Source organism: Diachasmimorpha longicaudata, chromosome 6 (genome assembly GCF_034640455.1).
Source record: "Diachasmimorpha longicaudata isolate KC_UGA_2023 chromosome 6, iyDiaLong2, whole genome shotgun sequence".
In the NCBI taxonomy this organism is placed as follows: Eukaryota; Metazoa; Arthropoda; class Insecta; order Hymenoptera; family Braconidae; genus Diachasmimorpha; species Diachasmimorpha longicaudata.
In genome coordinates, this window is record NC_087230.1 from 4,560,489 (window position 1) to 4,580,922 (window position 20,434).

General features: G+C 36.5%; 1 protein-coding gene across 2 annotated transcripts in view; it reads right to left on the reverse strand.

The window, feature by feature from the left end:
* Positions 1–20,434, reverse strand: part of LOC135163980 (brain tumor protein) — a 67,953-nt gene that overhangs the window by 34,097 nt on the left and 13,422 nt on the right. The window contains exon 2 of one of the 2 annotated variants that reach the window (XM_064123887.1): positions 7,946–8,104. The exons of the other annotated variant lie outside the window; for it this stretch is intronic. The gene's annotated coding sequence lies outside the window, so the exon portion shown is untranslated. The remainder of the gene's footprint in view (positions 1–7,945; positions 8,105–20,434) is intronic. 2 annotated transcript variants of the gene reach the window in all.

Here is a 20,434-nt window from a genome sequence, read left to right on the forward strand (position 1 = left end):
CTTGCGCCGACATTATGCCAATGTTGTGCCGACATTGGACCGACATTCCCAAAACTAAAACTTAGTCTCAAAATTCGTCCCCTCAACCCCCTCAACCCCAAAAAATTGAAAACGAAAATTCTGAGAAATACAATCCTCTCATTTGGACGTAAAACATAAAAAAATGTCTTTCCTTCGGAAGAAAAAATTCATTCACTCGAGAATCAATGCCACATGTTCGAGTACGCCCACCCTTACCCTTAAATATTAACATCACGAATGTTTTTTCATCACCCACTGGAATATTCATAGTTGTTACCCTGTTGTGTGTCCACCTACAAGTTTCCAACCACAGGAGTATACCTTGCAGACGGGAATACTTGATACATCTCATAAATTTTCATTGTGAGCCATCCTCCCTCCTCTGCATACCCAACATTGCATATCTCACCGAGGCCACCCCCTGTCCCCACCTCCTCCACCCCCTCATAGATGCAAAATGTCGCAAAAGATGTTCAAAAAGCCCGACGACGTCTTCATCCATGCAAACTCCTCTCTCCCTTTTGCGTGCTGATACGTATTGTCTTATGCAACGGATATCAAAACTTTCTGCATATCTTATCATTCTAGGAAGATACAATATACTCCCGGCCCTTCACAAGGTGGATAAGTTTTTTTTTTCTCAGGAAACTTTTCGTTTCTCGAGAAATGTCGAGATAAATTCAATCCTGAATCTCGGTTCATAGATATTTTATAGACCCATCGAAGCTCGAGGCATCACTTATTCAGATGAAAAAGAAAAGAAAAAAAAAATCGATGTGAATTGACTGTCGTGCAGACACCAAACAAAATTACAACTCTTATTTTTTCGTTTCAGTACGAGAGGGGGAGGAAAGAAAACAAAATATCGAGGGGGAAAAAATAAAAAATAAAAAAAAGAGACGATTCAACTTCTTGCCACATCGAAAGACGTCGCGTGTGACGCCCCATATCGAGACTGAATTTCTTCAACATTTCGTGCTTACCACACTACTTTATTTTTAAACTATCTCCTTTCTTTGGACAATAAAAATGTAGCGGTATTGGCAGGCACCGAGTCACTGAAAAAACATTTCACTCGAATAAGTATTTCGGTAATCGTACCTTGACAGATAATGCACTAACTCGTGTCATACTGAAGTGTACCAACAAACTAGTCGACCGACCTGTCAATCCCATTGGTAGAGTAATTGTTTGAAGTTAGCGTCGAAAGAAAGCGCGGGAATTTCAAACTGTTCTCACATATAAATTGGATCCCCCGTTGGCAATAGATGGAATTTATTAATTTGTGCTTTTAAAATTGTTCTTAACATTCATTTAAACTTCATTCTTCATTTTATTGACTCTAGTACGTTCATTTATGGCGAGGAAATCCATACAAGATGTGTCAGCTAAAAAAACATCGCCATAAATTCACACATTTTCCTCTTAATTTGCAGTCATTCTCATTTACGACTTTTCATTCATGAGTCGAAAAGAGAAAGGGAAATTCTGAGGTAAAATAAACGATAAAAATAAAAGTAATCAATAAACTCGAAACAAAGCATACGGTCATCGTTCCATTTAATACAAGAAATGGAAAAAAAAAAACCCTAACGTCACTTTTATTTTATATTTGTACACCAAGTGACACAAACAGCTACCAACAATATAACAGTTGGCATACAGTAGTTGTATTATGTGCGACGAGTGTCAGAGTTAATTTATGCTAGAGAATCTGCACTGGCGCATACACAATATATGAATCGTACATGTAAGCGGCGGTAGTAATAGTTCTACCACCGTGGGGAGGAGGAGGAGGGGGGGGGGAGTAGTGGACACATTAAACGCTGCCTAGACTCAACGCTATTTAAATTTTCCAGAATTGTCCTGAACCCCTTGCTCCCTCACTCACCCCACTGCCCCCCCCCCCCAACCTCATTTGCACGCATTATAAAGTCTGACGTTGTCCAATAAAATTATACAGACTGTTCCAATACTCAGAGCGATATTAAACCGTTTAAATAATTTACGATATTCATTCTATTTTAAAGAGAACTGTCTGTTAATCATTCAAACGAGTTAATTTCACGAATTTCTCTACCACAAGTAACTCCACTTAGAAGGCGATATAATTTCCGATTCCATCCACAAGTCATAACCCTTTTTTCATCCCCCAGTCATCGAAAAATCCAAAACAAAAAAAAATTTCTTACGTGAAAATTCAAGTTTAATTAATTTGATAATTAGTGTATAGAAAAAGAATCAATTATACGGTTTTTTGGGGTAGAAATATCCCACCCTTCCATTTTTAGCTTCTCAAAACTTTCCACCCTCATGATTATCTCCAGAAAATGAACCAAAACCTTAAATTAATATTAGATGTTTACCTCAGTCTAAAAATAGAGGAAAACGCCCAACTCCACTCATCCCCTTCTTCTCCTCCCACTACAAATAATCACATGTATCACCCCCCCCCCTCCTCCTCCATTGCCCCATCTGAAGTCCCACGCAATGTAACCTCCGAAGGAAAATGAAAAACCGTAGAAACGCTTGAGATCGTTCGCCATCGGTTGTCTCTCGTGCAAACGATGTCTTTCCCCTTCAATCCACCCCTAGAACTGTCTTCCCTCCCACCATCCTATTCCACCCTACTCCACCCTGATGGATTTGTACACGCGATCGCATCAAGGATATCCCCCACAATCGTCTCTCTCACAACCACCCTCATTACCTCCCCTTCTCCACCACTCGCCCCTATCACTGAACACTTTATATGTCTCTCTCCCACTTGCACTAGGTGACGCTTCATTGTGCCAACCAACTATATCCCACAACATTGCAATCAAGCGTCTGTCTCGCACCATCTGGCAGACTCACTGACGCCTCACGCGCATTTTCTGATTTAAAAATAAACAATATAAAAGGGGAAAGATAATTTATCCATTTTTATCTGTATCATGCAGATGATGAAATTGTTGAATTCGATTTTTTAAAGACTATTTTAAAAAGGACGTGCTGTAAAAAACGATAACTATCGATATCTCGACAGTCTGTCACGCTCATTTCTCATTGGCTCACAAACGTACTGGGCGGTTACTTTGAATTCCGGTTATTTAATTGTGAGATTTTTAATTACGATTTTTATGATTATTCGCCCTGACGATTAGCGTTCGATCGAGGAATTAAACATTTATATCGAAATAAGAGTTGAGTGGTGTTGATCGACTCTCATTGGCTGATGATTCGCGTGAAGTTGTCGCTGAGAAAGCGGGGGATTTTTCAAATTTGTCATTCCATAATATTTTTCAACTACTAGTGTTAACCCTAAAATTTCATCTCCTCTCAAACTTTTGCATTTCTGAGGTATTTTAAGATAATTAATTGACCGGGACAATTTCACTATTTAGATTATCCCCTCCACCCTTTGTTTCTCGGGCTCACGACGTCTTTCCCCTACAATAATTTAAATAGTAATTGCTCCGAGGAGGATTGACATTTGACATTCGAAGCGTTGGAAATGTTAAATGGATTTTTTGTGTTAATTCATTGTGTTCACTCTCTCACGTTAAAATAGCCCGTAAGAAAACAGTGAAATTTCACGAAATGAAATGATTCAATTTTTAAGACAGACATTGCACGCGATTAAGACGAAAAATTGTTGCACACAAGATAATTTAAATGACTCTCCTGAGTTTTCAATTAAGACAAACAAAATTACTGCTGCATTAAGCAACCATTTTGTGATTAATATAAAGTTACATAAAATCATTTGTCTGAACTCATTTCTCAGGCTACCAATCTTCCTGATAGAACATGAAGGATGGCCGACCGTACGACGATGGTCGGCCAACATTGGCCGATACTGGGCCACCATTGGGCCACCCACCATCTTCTGCCATAGCTAGAGTCAAAATACTAATTTATTACTTTTTCTTATTCACAACTTTAACGAGCGAAATAAACTCCAATGTCAATAAATGATAAATCACAAATTGTTGTTAATTCAAAAATTTATACAGTCCTAATAATAATAATAGTTCGTAGGATAAACCGGCGGAATGTGTTGCTGTGACGGTTGAATGCGTGGGAAATTCAACGTCAACCTTGGAATAACACGTGAAAAAGATTTACCAAGAGTGCCGGGAGGGGGTGAGACGAGACCGGGGGGGAGTAAATGGAGGACAAGGGAGAAGAGTATATACTGTGTAGCACACCACCAGCTTCTTTACAGATGGTTATCAGCAAGCACAAGCATGAAATATACAGAAACGTTAGAAACACGACTATAGAAAACAAATTTTTGTGCAATTTCCTATGAAAACAATTTTCTCAGTTCGTGTTTCGGTATGAAAAATCTCGAGAATTTTATGATTGAAGAGGGATGGGGAGGGGGGTGCCTTGCAGCTGTACTGGAGGAATGGGTGGAGATGATGCTGGCTATTTTGTGTCTCAGTGGAACAGTGGAGAATGCAAAAAGAGATAAAATTCGTGAGCAAGGGGATACCAGTGGATGAAAGAGGGGATGGTGTAGTGGGAGGAGAGGAGGGAAATAAAGAGAGTGGTCAGTGTAGGGAGTTCGTGCACGTTAGTTTGTGTGAAGTATAACTGACAGGGTATATTCTGTTCCATCTTGAGAAAATAATTTTCTTCTATTTTTGTGTGTTTTTTTTTTCAGGTCTGCTCATCCCTGTCGCGTTTGATAAAATTACCACAAGGCGTTCAAGCCTTCATTTCATGAAGTTAATTTAATGGAGAAAATTAATTAGCCATTTTATTAAATTCATTTAATTAGTAGATGGATTTGTTACATTATAACAATTCCGAGAATTGAATTTTTTTGTGAATGTTTTTTTTAATATGAATGACCATTTTAGGATAATTGTCTGGGTATGAGAGATTAAAGGATATTCACTGCTATTGTAGGCAAATAGTTTTGGTTACTTTTTTTTTTCAGATTTTTCCTTTCCCTTCATCGCCAGGTAAAATGTTACAAGCATTTGAGTCTTCATGAAATGAAAACTCATCTTATGAAGACTCAAATTTCATGATTAAAAAATTATTTAAGAGTTGATTAAATTTAGATAATTACGTAATGGGGTTCTTATGCGACGAAGATTCTGGGAAATTCTTGTTATTAAATGGTTTGTTTTTCAAATATATGAATAGACAATTCAGAAAAATATCTCAAGCCCTTGTTTTTATCAAAACAATACCAAAAATTCCGACTTCAAGTCTCACCAGTCTCATCAAGCCCACTTGCAGCCCTGAAAGCCACGAGGGTTAAGACATTCCCCCGGAAAATTGGTCACGTAATTACCAGCCAACGGAGACAAATATCCTCTCCTCGTTCTCATTTCAACGGCAGTGAAGATTTCAAGAATGTACTTTACTCCAACGTTAATTTCATTTCAACTACAAAACTCTCCCCCTCGCCCCTCAACTCCATTCGTCTTTTTTTGAATTTCCTTATCTACCACCAGGTTACCCTCCTAAATACTCATTTTCTTCTTAATACCTAACAGTTTAATTAACGATAAATTTTAACCTGACATTTTAAATTCACATCATAAAGTTTTCTGGGGAATTAGAGAGATTTTCATTCAGTATCTTAATGTATTTTATTACTAAACGAGTACTTTTGGAATTACATTTTAAATTTACGCCAGTTAATTCTGAATTTTTTATTACACCGAGGGGTGGAAAAATCCGATCAGGCGCTTAATAAGTTTTGAATGCAAAAATGAAAGGAATCTACTCTAATCGTTAATATTAACTGATTTACTGATCCGATTTGAGTCATTCTAGTCTCATTTTAAAGCCATAAAAATTCATTTGTATTTAGACGAAAAAATATTCCCTTTGTACTCAATCGATAGCAAATACTTTTATTATTCACTAAACTCCATAATATCATAAATGAACAGATCATAAAGGCACCGAAGTCATTCAACCCTCCAAGTGTCCTGACCCTTCAAACTAAAAATGTTGAATTAAAACAGAAAAAAATATTTCAATTCCCATAATTTGTACATCAACGACCCTACGAACTTCTCTCATCATCCAAATAATTTTGTCTACCTAAAACCTCGTGGTACCTTAAATTAAGCGATTGTAAGAGTCCAAGTTTTAAAGCCAAAGTTTAAATTAAATAACCGAGTGATATGATCCGATTAAAATTCCAAATTTCATGTTAAATTCCACTCCATCCTCACAATCTCGTGATAACAACGGCAAAAAGGACCGTGAAGTTTAGCCCCAGGTGATATGAATCGAAGTACCACCTTGGGGCAATGCCGCAAAGTGCACCACGGTGCGCACGAGACAACGATTAATTTTGCGGGACATATCCACATGCATTCAACCCCCTTTTCTCCCGCCCCGCCCCCCCCCCTAACCACCCCACACCAAATCCCCACAGGCGATAAGCACGTCTACAAGTTTGCTTGAGTTAATTTCGGAATTAATTGGCAACACGTCAACCACATCAGTGATCAAAGGCTTGTCGAGTAATTTAACCCTTTAAAAAATGACCCCTAAATTTCCTCATTTTCGATGATTAAACAGTCCCGAGACCAGATCAATGGGATATTTTTAAAAATATGATAATTGATTTGAGCGTTGAACGAATAGTTCATTTCCGGTCGATAGATCTACTCTAATTGCAAAATGTGTCTTTTCTCCATTCCTGAGGGAGAGGAAGGGGATGGAGGGTGTTTTTTTTCCCGAGGCATATTAACACGTGTCCCCTTTCGCAGGCCATTTACCACAATCTATCAAATTTCCTGACATTTGTTTTTAATTAACATGGAATCGCCCAGGGCGAGACGCAAACAACTACACACGTGGGATTAACGCGCGTGTGAGGCTAAAATAAGACCTCGGGATGAGGTTGAAACGATGAAAGAGGAATTACCCTCTTAGGGGAAGGTTCATTGATTTTTTTATTCGGAATATTTTTGTTATGATGACTCAGTAATGAAACACCTAAACTGTTCAAATCTATTTTGACTATCGGCCAATTTTCATCAAATAACTCGGGATTTAACGCAGACAGTGAATTTTTTGTCATAATCTTTTTTGGGGGGCGAATTGAAAGCCACAAAAAAGGTTATGATAAGAATTTTCCTATGTCCTCTGGATTCAGAGATATTTGACGAAATCTCAAGTGAAAATGGGAGTCACTTCATCCGTTTGGGTAAACTGAATTTTATCTGCTTGTGAGCTTTGAGTGAGACTAGAGTTTTTTAAAGGTTTTAAATTGTCCAACAGACAAAATTACCAAAAAATAATGAATAAAATATTAAACAATGTGACTTCACAAAAATGTAATCATTAAAATTATTATTCAAACCTATAATTATTTAAATATTATCGTCCAACATTTTTATTGTCAACTTTTCGAATATTTCTGTGACATTTTTGTCTTGTCATCTCGTCATCTTATTATCAGTCGTAAATTTTAAAAAATATGCAAAAACTCCGGAGGGACTCTATACTTCACAAGCAGATTTCCTCCAAATGCATCAGAAAACATTAAAAATTCTAGATGAATTAATGACATTTCCACGGCAATTCGCCAGGATAGCCGAGCGCTAATAAAATTAAAACTTCCCCGAAAAAAAAAACAAATTAAATCCAATTTCTCTTTGAGAGCAATTGTACTCCATAAAGGAATATGCAATAACACCACTGGAAAAAAAAAACCTCCACATGCAGTCGACAAACGCGGAAAGCTTTTATTTCTCTCTCGAGGCTCACCCCATTTGGGGTCACAAGCACCGAGATTAATAAATTCCCGGAGTAAAAATCCTCAACTTTCCAACAAAAGTCAGCACGCAACGTTTTACGATGCTTGTCATCCCGCAAACCGATAACATACTATCGTAATTAATCCCGTGATTAATGAATAATTCTTTCATTGGTTTCGTACACCAGGATATCTTACCTTCTGTACAACACTTTGTCACCAACTTTCCACCAGAGTTATCAATTCCCATGCATCTATTCTCCAAGCTTTCACAGTGTTTATTTGTTCTGAATGTTCTGTATGTGTTTTATTTGATGTTTACGTACGCATAAGCTCTTCTTCGTAGAAGAAACTCACCTATAACAGACATAGAAAAAAAAAACAAATTAATACAATTGTTTATTTGGTCAAATTGATATTAAAAACTGACAATTACCAATGATTTAATTGGTAAAATATCTTCAATTAAAACAGAAATTACTCGGATTTTGTTAGATAACAAAAATTGAAAATAATGTGACGTTCAGACGTGATAATAAAAAAGATATTTCTTTTATAAATTATTACTGATTAGAAATAATATAAAGAGCTTTAGCACTTCAGATTTGTATTATTCTTTGTGGAATAATCTTTATGGATTTTACCATAAAATCAGGAATTTTCAGAAACTAAATTTGTACTGAAATTCAGTGTTTTTAATACAATCAAGATTTCCAACAATTCTCGCCGATATTTTACCCAAAAGTTTTTGATAAAGATAAAGGACTATCCTTCTAGAATTATCTTCAAAACTAATGGTTCTGGAAGAAAATGTCAGAGGACATTTTGCTAGAGAATTTTCTCACCAACGAGAAAAGCTTTTATCACATTCCCTCCCTTAACCCAGCTCATTACCGGGATAATTAATTTTCAAATGAGCTTGCAGATTCAAGGTACAACAATTCACTATTGATCAGTTGATTACTAATTAGCCCAAAAAAAGATGCAACCGCCTGCGGTAAATGCCTTGCCCCACTAAATTATCTGGAAACCCCTAGATTAAAAAAAAATACCGAAAATATATTTTTTCAGAATTTTTTCTCTAAAAAAAAAGGCTCTCATCCCATTTCCTCCCCCAACCAACAAATTACCAAGATAATAATTAATCTTGAAATAAAAATAGGACATTTGAGTTTCAACATATCACCAGGTCTATTGATTTATTACAACAATAAATATCAATTACACCGGTATTAAATTGTGTTCATCTAAAGGCAATTAACAGCGAGGAGGAGATAGAGTCGTAAATAAAGTGAGTGGTGAGCCTTTAAAAATCCCCCTCATTCTTTATTTTTTAATGAAGGAGACGCCAACGATGATGTGAATAAACTAAATAAAAACAAAAAATACCGTAAATATGAAAGTAATGCATCACTGTGATCAAGTGAAAATGTATTTCATGATGTATGTGCCACAGACATGCATTCAACTGCGTCAAAAGCCCGGGTGTTATGAGCAGAATGGAGACTGGGAGGCAGTCGACATTCTCACCGTAGTATTCTCATGATAATTGATGATACGAAAATGGCACCCTCCACCCCGCTTGGTGAACAGAAGTGGGGATTTTAGGGAGAATGACGGATACAGTTTGAACGACTAGTGAGAAAAGTAGTGCACAGACAGACGGTAAATGGTGTTAGGATTGATGGTACTCAATTCTCAATGCGCAAAATGCCTCTTCACCTTTCTGAAACCCCAACTGAATGATATAACATTATTCCATTTAATCTCACCATCACTGGCCACATCCCTCTTGTGGATATTTCACTGCGGATATTGTTTATGGGGTGGGGGGGTTATTGATCTGTGGCTCGTTGGTTTAGACAGCATGTGCAGAAGTGAAGAAAAATTCACGTGCCGAATGTTGTAATTCAAGAGAAAGTTAAAATAATCAAAAATAAGTTGGGGAAAAAATTAGCGGACAGGACAAATTAATTGGAGATTAATTAACTTTGATTTTTAGTAGTTCTTTACATTAAATAGAAGAAAAAATATGACTTGCACTCAGTTAGTTTGGGAAAATTTACTAAACGTGAGGACTATTTTTTCGAAAATTGTAAAAGTTGTCCTGAAGCTCATGAAAATTATTTTGATGACCGGAAATAATTGCAACGATTTTTTGGATAATTTTTCGATGAGAAATTTGAAGAAATATTTTTGATTGATAAAATAATGGAAAATAAACGAGTTGAGAGCGATTGAAGATGATACGCCGAAGCGCCATTTCTTTAGGGGTAACAGAAGTTCCTCGTTTCCTTGAAATTCCCAAACAAATTTCCTTCGCAAAATTATTAATCTATTTTGAGCTGAAAGTACATAAACCTTCACCATCGCGTCCCGGAGATTAATGTACTTCCATTCATCAAGATCGCGGTAACTTTCAGGAAGAAATTTATTCAGGAATTTGAAAAATTAAGGAGGGTGTTGTGTGTCAAACGGAAAATGGGGGCGGCAACAACATAAAATGCTTATTTACCCCGATGAAAAGGATCGATTAACTGATTGAAATCAAACAATTTTGTCCAGTGAATGCGGACAAAAATAACAATAGAAAATTCCCAGGAAAACGAGAATTTTTCAATTTACCTCATGATAAATCATCAACTAATGACCACTTGAAAAATACGTTTAGCAACATATTATTCATTACATAATTAACCTTTGCCGTTTCTACTGATCTTTTCATTAAATCGAGAACTTTTTATGTCAAAAACTAATTTTTCCGAAACAACAATTAATTAACAATCAATAAATAATTCAATAATATACTCCCCTAACTTCCTCTCACTCATTAATTTCCCGAAAATAATTCAATCAACGTTTGCCGTCGAACAAAGTAGAAAAGTCTGTTGTATTAATCGATCAATTCGCGAACTCAATATCTCAATTAACGGAAGTGGCTAGTCGGGTGAGACTTCCGGTGTAATAGACACCCGGTCTGTATCGTAGGGCAGCAGAATGAGCCCATATGACAGTTTGCCTCATTCACCCTGTGATACCAAACACCAAGACATTGATATAATTGAATATCCGCAGAGAAGAAGACATTGTTGGTTTCTAGTCTTCCTCGACGAAAGGGAAAGAACCACTCGAATCGTCACTATCTCAACTACCCTTTGCCTTTTTCTATCGAATTACCCGAACAACCGGTGGTAGGTACGGAATAGAGTAATTAGGTGATTACGAAAGTTTACCCGGCTGGAAATTAGCCGTTGAGAACACGTGTGAGGATGCTATGTATTCACTAATTGCGAATAACTCCCCTCTCTCGGCGCATGGCGCGGAGGGGGGGGGGGCAGCCATTGAAATTGACAATTCATTTTGCTTGGACGAAAACTCAGAAATGGAATGAATAAAAAAATTATTCCACTTTCCATCACTATGGAGATGTGAGTTTTGGGATAGGTATCATTTTATAAATAACTTCATGAGCATTTTAATTAATTAAATCAAAGTCAAATGAAATCGTAATTGGCATCGTAAGGGAATAAAAGCCGGATCGACTAAAGACATTCGATTAAAAATTGTTAGCGTAAAAGTGTAACACTATCACATCTCATTAGGGTCTGAACTATTTTTTTTCTGTCGGTTCAAATTACGAAAAAATTATGGGGGAGTGGGGTAAAATGACACCCAATACTTGAAACTTCGTGATTAGGTTATTTATTGTAATGATATTGTAAAAAATTTCGAATTATTTTTAAAGAACGAAATTTCATTATTTCTTCCCCTTTAAGCCACAGGGAGAGAAAATTCTGATGGAAATTACCCTACTGTTTCGTAACAGTGTACTATAAATCACCGTTACCTCATTTCTATCCCAAAGCTTAGTAAAAATTAACATATGATGATCCAATTTTATTCTAGGTTAGAGAAATTTTATTCTGATAATAATGGCCACTACTGTACCGGTAGAGTAGAAATTACTCTACCGTTAAGGTAAAACTTCCCAACAGTTCAAGAGAACCATCGTTATCTGCATAAAAATTACTGGACTGGAAAAGTAAAATTTATTATCCGTCAGAATAAAATTTCCCTAACTCAGACTAAAAATTAATCACCATATATTCACTTTTACTCATTTCCGGTACAGAAATGAGGGGACGATAACTCATGATACACTTTTTCAGAACAGTCGGTTAATTTTCACCAACAAATTTCTCTCCCTCCACATTCACCCCTAATTTTTCAAAATTTGCTGACCTAACATTACAAGGGGCTAATTTCCTGCAATTTCCAGCTGTCTACCGAACCTTCGTACGCATCCCAGCTGAGGCTACACCCTTCAAACTTACCCCAGCAAAAATTTTACACCTCATTTCTTTAAATTTCCTCCCCCTGCATTTTTCAATATTTCCCCTCTAGAACTTCGCCAAAAAATATTTGACAGTGCAAAAAAAAATCCCTAAAACTCCCCACGACTCAACCAGCACCCTAGCACCCACTGATATACCCCGAAAACACTCTGCAAACTCAGTCTAAATACCCGAAAGTACTCGAGAACAATCAAACCCCCCAAAACTTGCCGCAAGATCCACATCATTATCGTCGACGATGAAGGCATCCAACTGCATCAGACAGTGGAAACTCACCCCAACACACCGTGTTATTGCTAATGGAATACAGTAACAATAATAATACCCACAAGGCATTCATTCCCCCCCCCCTCCCCTTCTCCCACTCTTCCGCCCCTAACCCCATAGACAGACTGTCCGGTAAACCCTCTCAGCTCTTTGTTAGTTGAAGTAGTGAAACATTTTAGGTGACCCCCCAGCGGAATTCTACCGCTCCAACTCCCCCAGTGCCTTGGAAATCCACGGCAATGTTGTTTCAGTTGTTTCACCAGGAAACAACTGATACAGGAAGACCCCAAGACGATATGGGTGAGTCCAGATGACAGTAGTTCCCTCCCCCCGCCCTCTCCTGCCGCGATTATGTCCCATGATTATGACTGAAATCTTCCCCTGATATACTAAATTACTCGGGGGCCACGGGTACCCCAGTCATTAACGATTGTTGGCAACGAGTATGTTCACGTTACACATTGAAACAGGTGAAAATGGCGGTTATCGTTTACACGAATATTCACCCCCAACTGAGGAGAAACTTCCGGAGTAAGTCAAATACTGAGTGAGACAGTCCAGGGACTGCAAAATTTATTTTTATGTTATGTGTTAGGGGTTGAGATTGTAATTAACCTGAATTTTCTAGAGTTGTAAGTTCTAGATTTCTACTCTGTAGAAACAATCTCAACTCTAACTACTGCACGCCGAATCGGTTCTTTGTGCAGTTGATTCAGTTTTTTGTAGTTACGGATCTTGAGGAATGTGTGGAAAGGATGTGACAGGTGAATTCCGGGGGACTTGAAATAAATCGGGTGGAACACTTTTGTCTTTTTTTTCTTTCCGTTTATTCACTAGCGGTATTAGATAGAGCCGTGAACGATGCGGTGATACTAAATAATTTTGAAAAAATGTCCGGCTTATATCCTATTGGGCGCAGGTAGTTGGGAAGAGGACAACTAGGGTAGGACCTCCTTGAGTGAGGCTAGGGAAGCAGGTAGAGGTATCTGCAGGAAAGCGGGAGCAGGTAGAGGTGTTCTCCAGGTTGGGGACAGACAACTGGGGATTCCCCAGGAGATTTGGAGAATTGAGGATAATAAAAGAATAAAACGATTGAGAGCAGACGTGAGGATTGAAATTACAATCAAACTGAATTTGGGTGTCAATAAAAAATCAATGGAATTCCGTTAGTCCGGAAAAATAACTGGCGATACCATCCTTTTGTATGTTCTGCGTATTCCATACGCAACATTATGAAGTTAGTTAAATTTATTGAAAGTTGATGTGAATAAGCTACGGAGATAAGAAAATAATAATTATATTTTATGGAAAATGATTTATTTCAAGTAATTGATTATTCAGTTTTAGAATATTTTTTTGGTGAATTTGAATTATTATTCGACGTCACCTAAAATTTTTGTATACTGTAATTTCATGTAAGTTTGATGTTGTTAGAAGTTTTTCTATTGATGAATTAGATAATTTTTTGGAGTTTAGGGTTTCCATTGGAAAATTAGATTATTCACAATTTTTAAAAAAGGATTTTAGTGCTTTTGAAGATACTCATGTAAAAAAATGGGAAAAATTAAAAATATGCGACGAAAATTTTAATCCAAATTCATCCAGTTATTCAATTTTGTTTCAAACGTTCAAATCAATTCACACAGATGATAATAAATTTTCCCGGACTTCTAAAAAATGCAACAGGCCCAAACATTTGCCTCCAAAACTCATAATTTCACATCCAAAATTTATGAAATTTTCTGCGGAACTATGCGACCAAGTCACATTAAAAACGACAATTGACCACAAAACCGACTAAAAATCCCTTAAAAGAATTCCCTTCAATGTTATAATCCCCAACCACAATAGATTAAATTAGTTACATAACTCAATTTTATCTAAAAAAATAATGACCCCTCACGTCACTCAAAAATTGTTCATATCCTTACCTCAGTTTATCCTCTTCCCCACTTAATCTACAACTTTCAAAAATAGACTGATTTTTCTTATCACCCCAAGTTTCCTCTCGAACTTCGATACCAAACCCTTCCCCACGTGTATTACGCATTAAAAAAAAACCACACGGGAAGTATTTATCTCTATTCTCAACGTAACCACCACAAAACCCATGTGATATACGAAAAACTACCCAGAGAAGCAGCAACACTTGCGCCAGGCTTCAACTTCCTGTCGTGATATCACGAGTGACTGTGACTTTCCGCTTCGTTCGGTAAAGTCCCCCCACCCACCACCACCCCACCCACTAACCCCCTTTAGCACCCAACACCCCCCCACGACCTCCAAAAGTTGATGCACAGAAGCAGTACCGCCCAAGTGTACCAAAGACCTGGTGGTGAAGCACGAGAGTGAGATAAATACGTAGGAGTAAAATTTTGGAGATTTAGCCAGAGCAGTTTTCACCCAGAAAATCATTCATATTCACGATGAGTTCTCTCACTTCTCGGAAGCACACCATGATTCACGTGGAGATTATAAATTGGCTGAAAACAAACTGTACAAGCGTCGGTTAAAGCCAAGAAGCTGTTCGAATCGTCTGTTTTTGATGATCAATGGTGATAAACAAAAATATTATTTTTTATCATATCGCATTCTATTTAAATAAATATTTATAGAGTTTCGGATTGAACATGTTCTACTCGTGTGAACATGTGTAGAGATTTCAAGTAAATTTCATTCGTTGGTTGAGACAACTGTGTTTGAAGTGGATAACATTTTTTGTTATTGAACGTTCCAATTTATAATTCATGTTATTGTTTTATTCTATTTTTAAACTTTTGAAAATTAATGTCGGTGAGTTCGTAGGGTGGGGGAAAAAATGAGCAGTTTACGAGAATATTTTCAAAAAAATTACGTCAGGATTTATCGAACAACTTCTTTGGATTGTGAAAATTATCAAAAAATCAGAATCAATTTTCATCACCATTGTCCTATTTCAGTAAAAAAAATCTTCAAGTTCTATTTTCCTCTACTTCCGCTTTAATAATCACAAATGGAATAAAACCTATTTTCTCTCGATATAAACCACCCACACGCAATTATTAATGAAAAATCGAATTTTATACCGTCGTAAATATCATCGAAATCACTTCATAAAAATTCCCAAGAAGTTATCCAGAAAATTGAACAAAAAATTTTCACCGCTCGAATTGTGGGGTGACCAGAGGGGTGACCAAGGCCGCCCTAAATTCCCAAATCCTGGTCCGTCCTGCATTTATCATTCTCTCTGCTGTCCAATTTTATATTTTTTTTTCCGTGTCTCTATTTCAATGGACCAACCCGAACAAATCTCGCACCCCACGGCTGTCTCTCACCAGGCTTTGGACTCCCTTTTCACAAATGAGACGTGACTACCAGAAAATAAATAGATTGGAAAAGATGAAGTATTGAGGGGTTCGATAGGGAGTAAATCTCAATGAGCCAAGAAGAAGAATCAAAACTCTTGGAATAAATTCACTGACAAAAAGCCAAGATGGCAGAATAGCTAACGAATTTTATTCACAAAAAATTCAGCATAAATCATTCCCTCCGTCAGTTGCATTATTCTTCCCCCCCTTGGATTCAGTGACAACAAAACTTTGTTGTTTTTAACTTGAAATATGCAAAACATGAATGCGGCACGTGGTAACGAAAAATTCACAGCTGGCACGGTAAAGCGGAAGTATAACGTACAGAATTAACTCACCGTAGATACAAACACGTCTTTCTGGAGAAATTGAGGGGATGGTAAACGGGTTAGAGAGGGCTTAGGGGGGGGGGGGAATAAGCAGGTGGAGTTCGTACACCCCCAGGTTCTCTATCAACACACTTTTCCGAGTAAAATATGACACAAGACGTTACTTATGAATATCTCCACTCACTTTTGTACAATTAACATGGAATTAATAGCCCTTACGAAAGAACATCGCCCACGTGCTTTCATCCCACACGATTAATACGATTCGTTGGAGATGATTAATCCGAGGGGCTTGAGAGTATCGAAATAAACTCGTTGGCTATTCGAGCGAATATAAATAATTTCTCGTATAAATTTTAATTGAATTTTTTTTTTAATTATGTACAGATGAGTTACTTTGAATTATTTTATAGATTTGGAGAAATTGAGGTGTTTGAATTTTATTTGAAGAAAAGGAATGAGTTTATTCAAGCCTAGACGGGAATTCTATTTTTGTTTATGATTGAATGATAGTTTCTGATGGAAAGAAAATGTTTTTAACGCATGGGGAGACTTTATTGATTAAAAGGGGGAATTGAATCGATTGAAATATTTTGATTGATATGAATTATAGAGATTTCTGAAGAAAGTGTGGAAATGCCTGGGAAATTATCGAATTGAGAGTTCAGTTTAATTGAAATAAAATATTTTAATGTGTCTTAATAATAATTTCTCATTGCCCTTCAAGTTCTAAATTTAACCAAAAAATGATATCAATTTGCATCAATTAATTCGTTTGCTCCCAATATCATCAAATTTCCCGTGAAAATTGTTATCTCCCACAATTGCATTAAATTCCAAAAATTCGGACTTCAAATTTTTGTTTAAAAAAAAATCGGGATGAAATCGACAAAAATATCTTTCAATTCCCGAAAAATCATGAAAATTTATATCCACCCACCCGAGTAAATACCGAACCCGAGCAATTCAGCTACAAATAGCATTTGGCTTATGCAACGCAACCGAATAAATACGAAAATCCGCGGAAAATGGACAAATACCAAATACCAACATTCTCAGGATGATAATTCAACGCTAGGGGTATTCATCGATATGTGTGTAGCTGAGACACGAAATCAAATTGGCCCAAGGTTACACCTGTCTATATTTATGGTGCCCTGGCGCCAGATGCCCAGATATCTCCGGATGGCCAAGTTGTTCCAGCGCTTCGCACCGGCTTTTGATCCCCTCCCCATCCATTCAACTTTTGCATACATTCCTGTCGATGTATGTGTGCATGTGTATGTGTTTATGAGTATGTGGTCCATCGGTTCACCACCCACAGCCAAAAACTTAACGATCCAGTGTACACACTCACCGAATACAGTCCATCATTCCAACTTTCCAACATTGATTTTCAAGTTTACAACGCCACTAGCTCGTTCATGACGTCTGCGGCGAATGGGGATTGGAGAATGGTGAAAGAGTGGGAGATAGAATGAGGGAAAAGGGGTGAAATGGGGAGTTGGGTGGACTGGAGGGGGATGAACGCGTGTTCAATGCTTGATAAAATTTTCACGTCTCCCGGAGAGTAATCGAACTTCAAAGGTGGAATAACTAATCGAAGTGGTTGATCGAGTTTCTGGTACAATTGCATTAATACCAATGAAGGTTGGGTTTAATTTCACCTGGGGGTAATTCGAGTTTCTAATTAAAATTGTGTGTGTAAGGTTGATGTAGTGGATGTAATTACGTAAATTCATTCGTTTTAATGTTTCAGGTTAGTTGGTAAGTGATTCAATGGGATTGATTTGATTTTTATTGGTTATTTGTGGATGTATCTGTGAAATTACTGGATTTTAAGAGAAATTTTACAAAATAGAATGTTCCATTGTGTTCTGGAATGTTCAAGACGCTTGACAGAACGTTTCACTGTTCTGAAATGTTCCTATATGTTCTAGAATAGTTGACAATGTTCTGAAGTGTTTGAAAATATTCTAGAATGTTCTGGAGTATTTTAGAATGTACCAGAAGACGTTCATATCATTCCCGGAATTTTCTAATACAGCGAATTCCAGCACTTCCAGTGGGAAAAATGTATATAATTTTCTAGAATCTTCCAGAACGTTCCAGAATGTTTTCAAGCGTTCTCATCGTTTGTGGATTTCCTTGTAACTATTCCCGAATATTCCAGAACTTGCCAGAACATTCTGCGTGTTTCAAATAGTTATAGAATAATTCAGGTCTATAATTTGTTTCAAGTCCCACGTGTGCCAGTATTCAATAAAAATAATGTATTTTGTTAGAAATAAGAAAAAAGCTTCATTTAAAAATAATTGTTCACAGTTTTTCTAAGCCTGATCCTGTTACGAGCCTAAATACCTCCTAGTAGTGAATTGGAAGAGAACTGTCCGAAGAAATTTCTTCTAAATTATAAATATATTACTGTATTCTGAATTCTGTTGAAATATTTCATTGACTTCATTAATTTTGGAGACAATTTTGCAGATAGAAATCAACTTCTCTTGAAGCTTCATTAGTTCAATTAAGTTGCTGAAGTACTCATTTATTTCACTTCCGCTCTTCTCATTGCAAATGCAATTAAATACTTTTATTCTATTTTTCGTGAAGTCCCTGAGCAAATCAGCATGACAATAACAACTATAGGAATCACAGTAAGCGGAATCTCCATAAAATCATTTCAACTTCACTGTAAATATCGACGAAATTAGGATATTCTGATAAGAATATTTGTAAACATTTTCTGCAAGTTATGAAAATATCAACAAAATATCTTTGATTGTTGGATTTCAACTGAATAGTTCTGAGAATATAGAAGAAATGGAGTCAACCTTTCTTACCATGTGACCAATTCAATAAAATTTCAGAAGTTCTATTGCATTCCACTTGCACTACTACAATTACCAATTTAATCAAATACTTTTATTCTGTTTCTCATCAAGTCGTAAATGTCTTTACAATCAGTGGACATTGAAAGAAATGAGGATTCCTCTATTCCAAACGAATTTTGTGAACTTTTAAATAATGAAAGAACTAAATATAATCAAATGAATATGTATCAATAGTTGAAGAACATTTCACGTGACTGGGGAAAGACAAGTTAAACAAAACTTTCCAAATACAAATCAGTTAACTAATAAATATTGAACGTTTGGTGAGAGAAGATATCTCAAGCTCCAACAACATCAAATCCTTAACAATAATTACTCTGTTCTGTCAGTGAAGTTGATAACTATATGAACAATAAAATAGCTATGAAATTCCTTTCACAATTAATAACTTCTGAGAATAAATAAGCAATAGTCGACCTTCCCTATCGTTTCATCAATTCAATAAAATTCCTGAAGTTCCATTACATTTCACTTCCGCTGCTACAATCGCAAATTCGATGAAATACTTTTCTTCCGATTCTGATCAAGATCTTGAATGAAAATTCTACGTAATCATCGCCTCGGGTATCAATCGAAATCAATGAATTTAGAAAAAGGAAACAACACTTTTCCCACATCGATAGAATAATCCATTCAATTCAAACGATTTTCGTGAATTTTTAATGACCAATACAACTAAATATGACCAAATGATTATTCATTATTAGTTAATAAATGCTTCATTCCAATAACGAAACACAAATTGAGCAAACTTTATCAATAAATGATCAATCAACTGTTAAAGACCAAATAAATCTTAACCCACAATGAAAATCTATCCACTCACAACAACTAATTTGTTCTATCAGTAAAATGCAAAATCCCATGAACAACAAAATACCCACTAAATTTTCGTTCCAATTAAGTAATTCATGAGGGCATAACAATAAATAGTCAGCCCATCCTATTTTCCACCAAAATCCCGAAAGATCTATTTAACTTCTCTTCTGCCCTTTCAATTGCTAATGTAATCAAACATTTTGTCTGTTTTCCATGGAGGCCCTGAATTAAAATTCAACGCAACGAAATCAATAGCAGGAATCACAGTGCTTTCGGAATTTAGTCAACCGGAAGTAACGTTCCTACACGTGCTGAATGCCAAGAAGGAAAGACAGTCATCATTCGTACGAGAAACATCGGTTACTCGTAGACTAGTCCCCGGATGATTCACGTCACTTCCCAATTGTCAGATTAAATCTTCTCTCTCAATTCAAAAGAGAAAAAAATACTTCCCAGCCAATGATAAAATTGAAAAAAGTGAGTGCCTGAAGAATGACCAGGTCTTTATTTTTGGGTTTTCAAATATTAGAATTGTAAATGAACAATTTATGATTCATCGACACATCCTCTAGGCGTCAAACATCGCAGTTAAATTTTCTAATTATAACGGACAGATGATTGGAGTTATTTGGATGGTGTGAATAAGTTTAATTGGCAAAGGGGTTAAATTATTATGAAA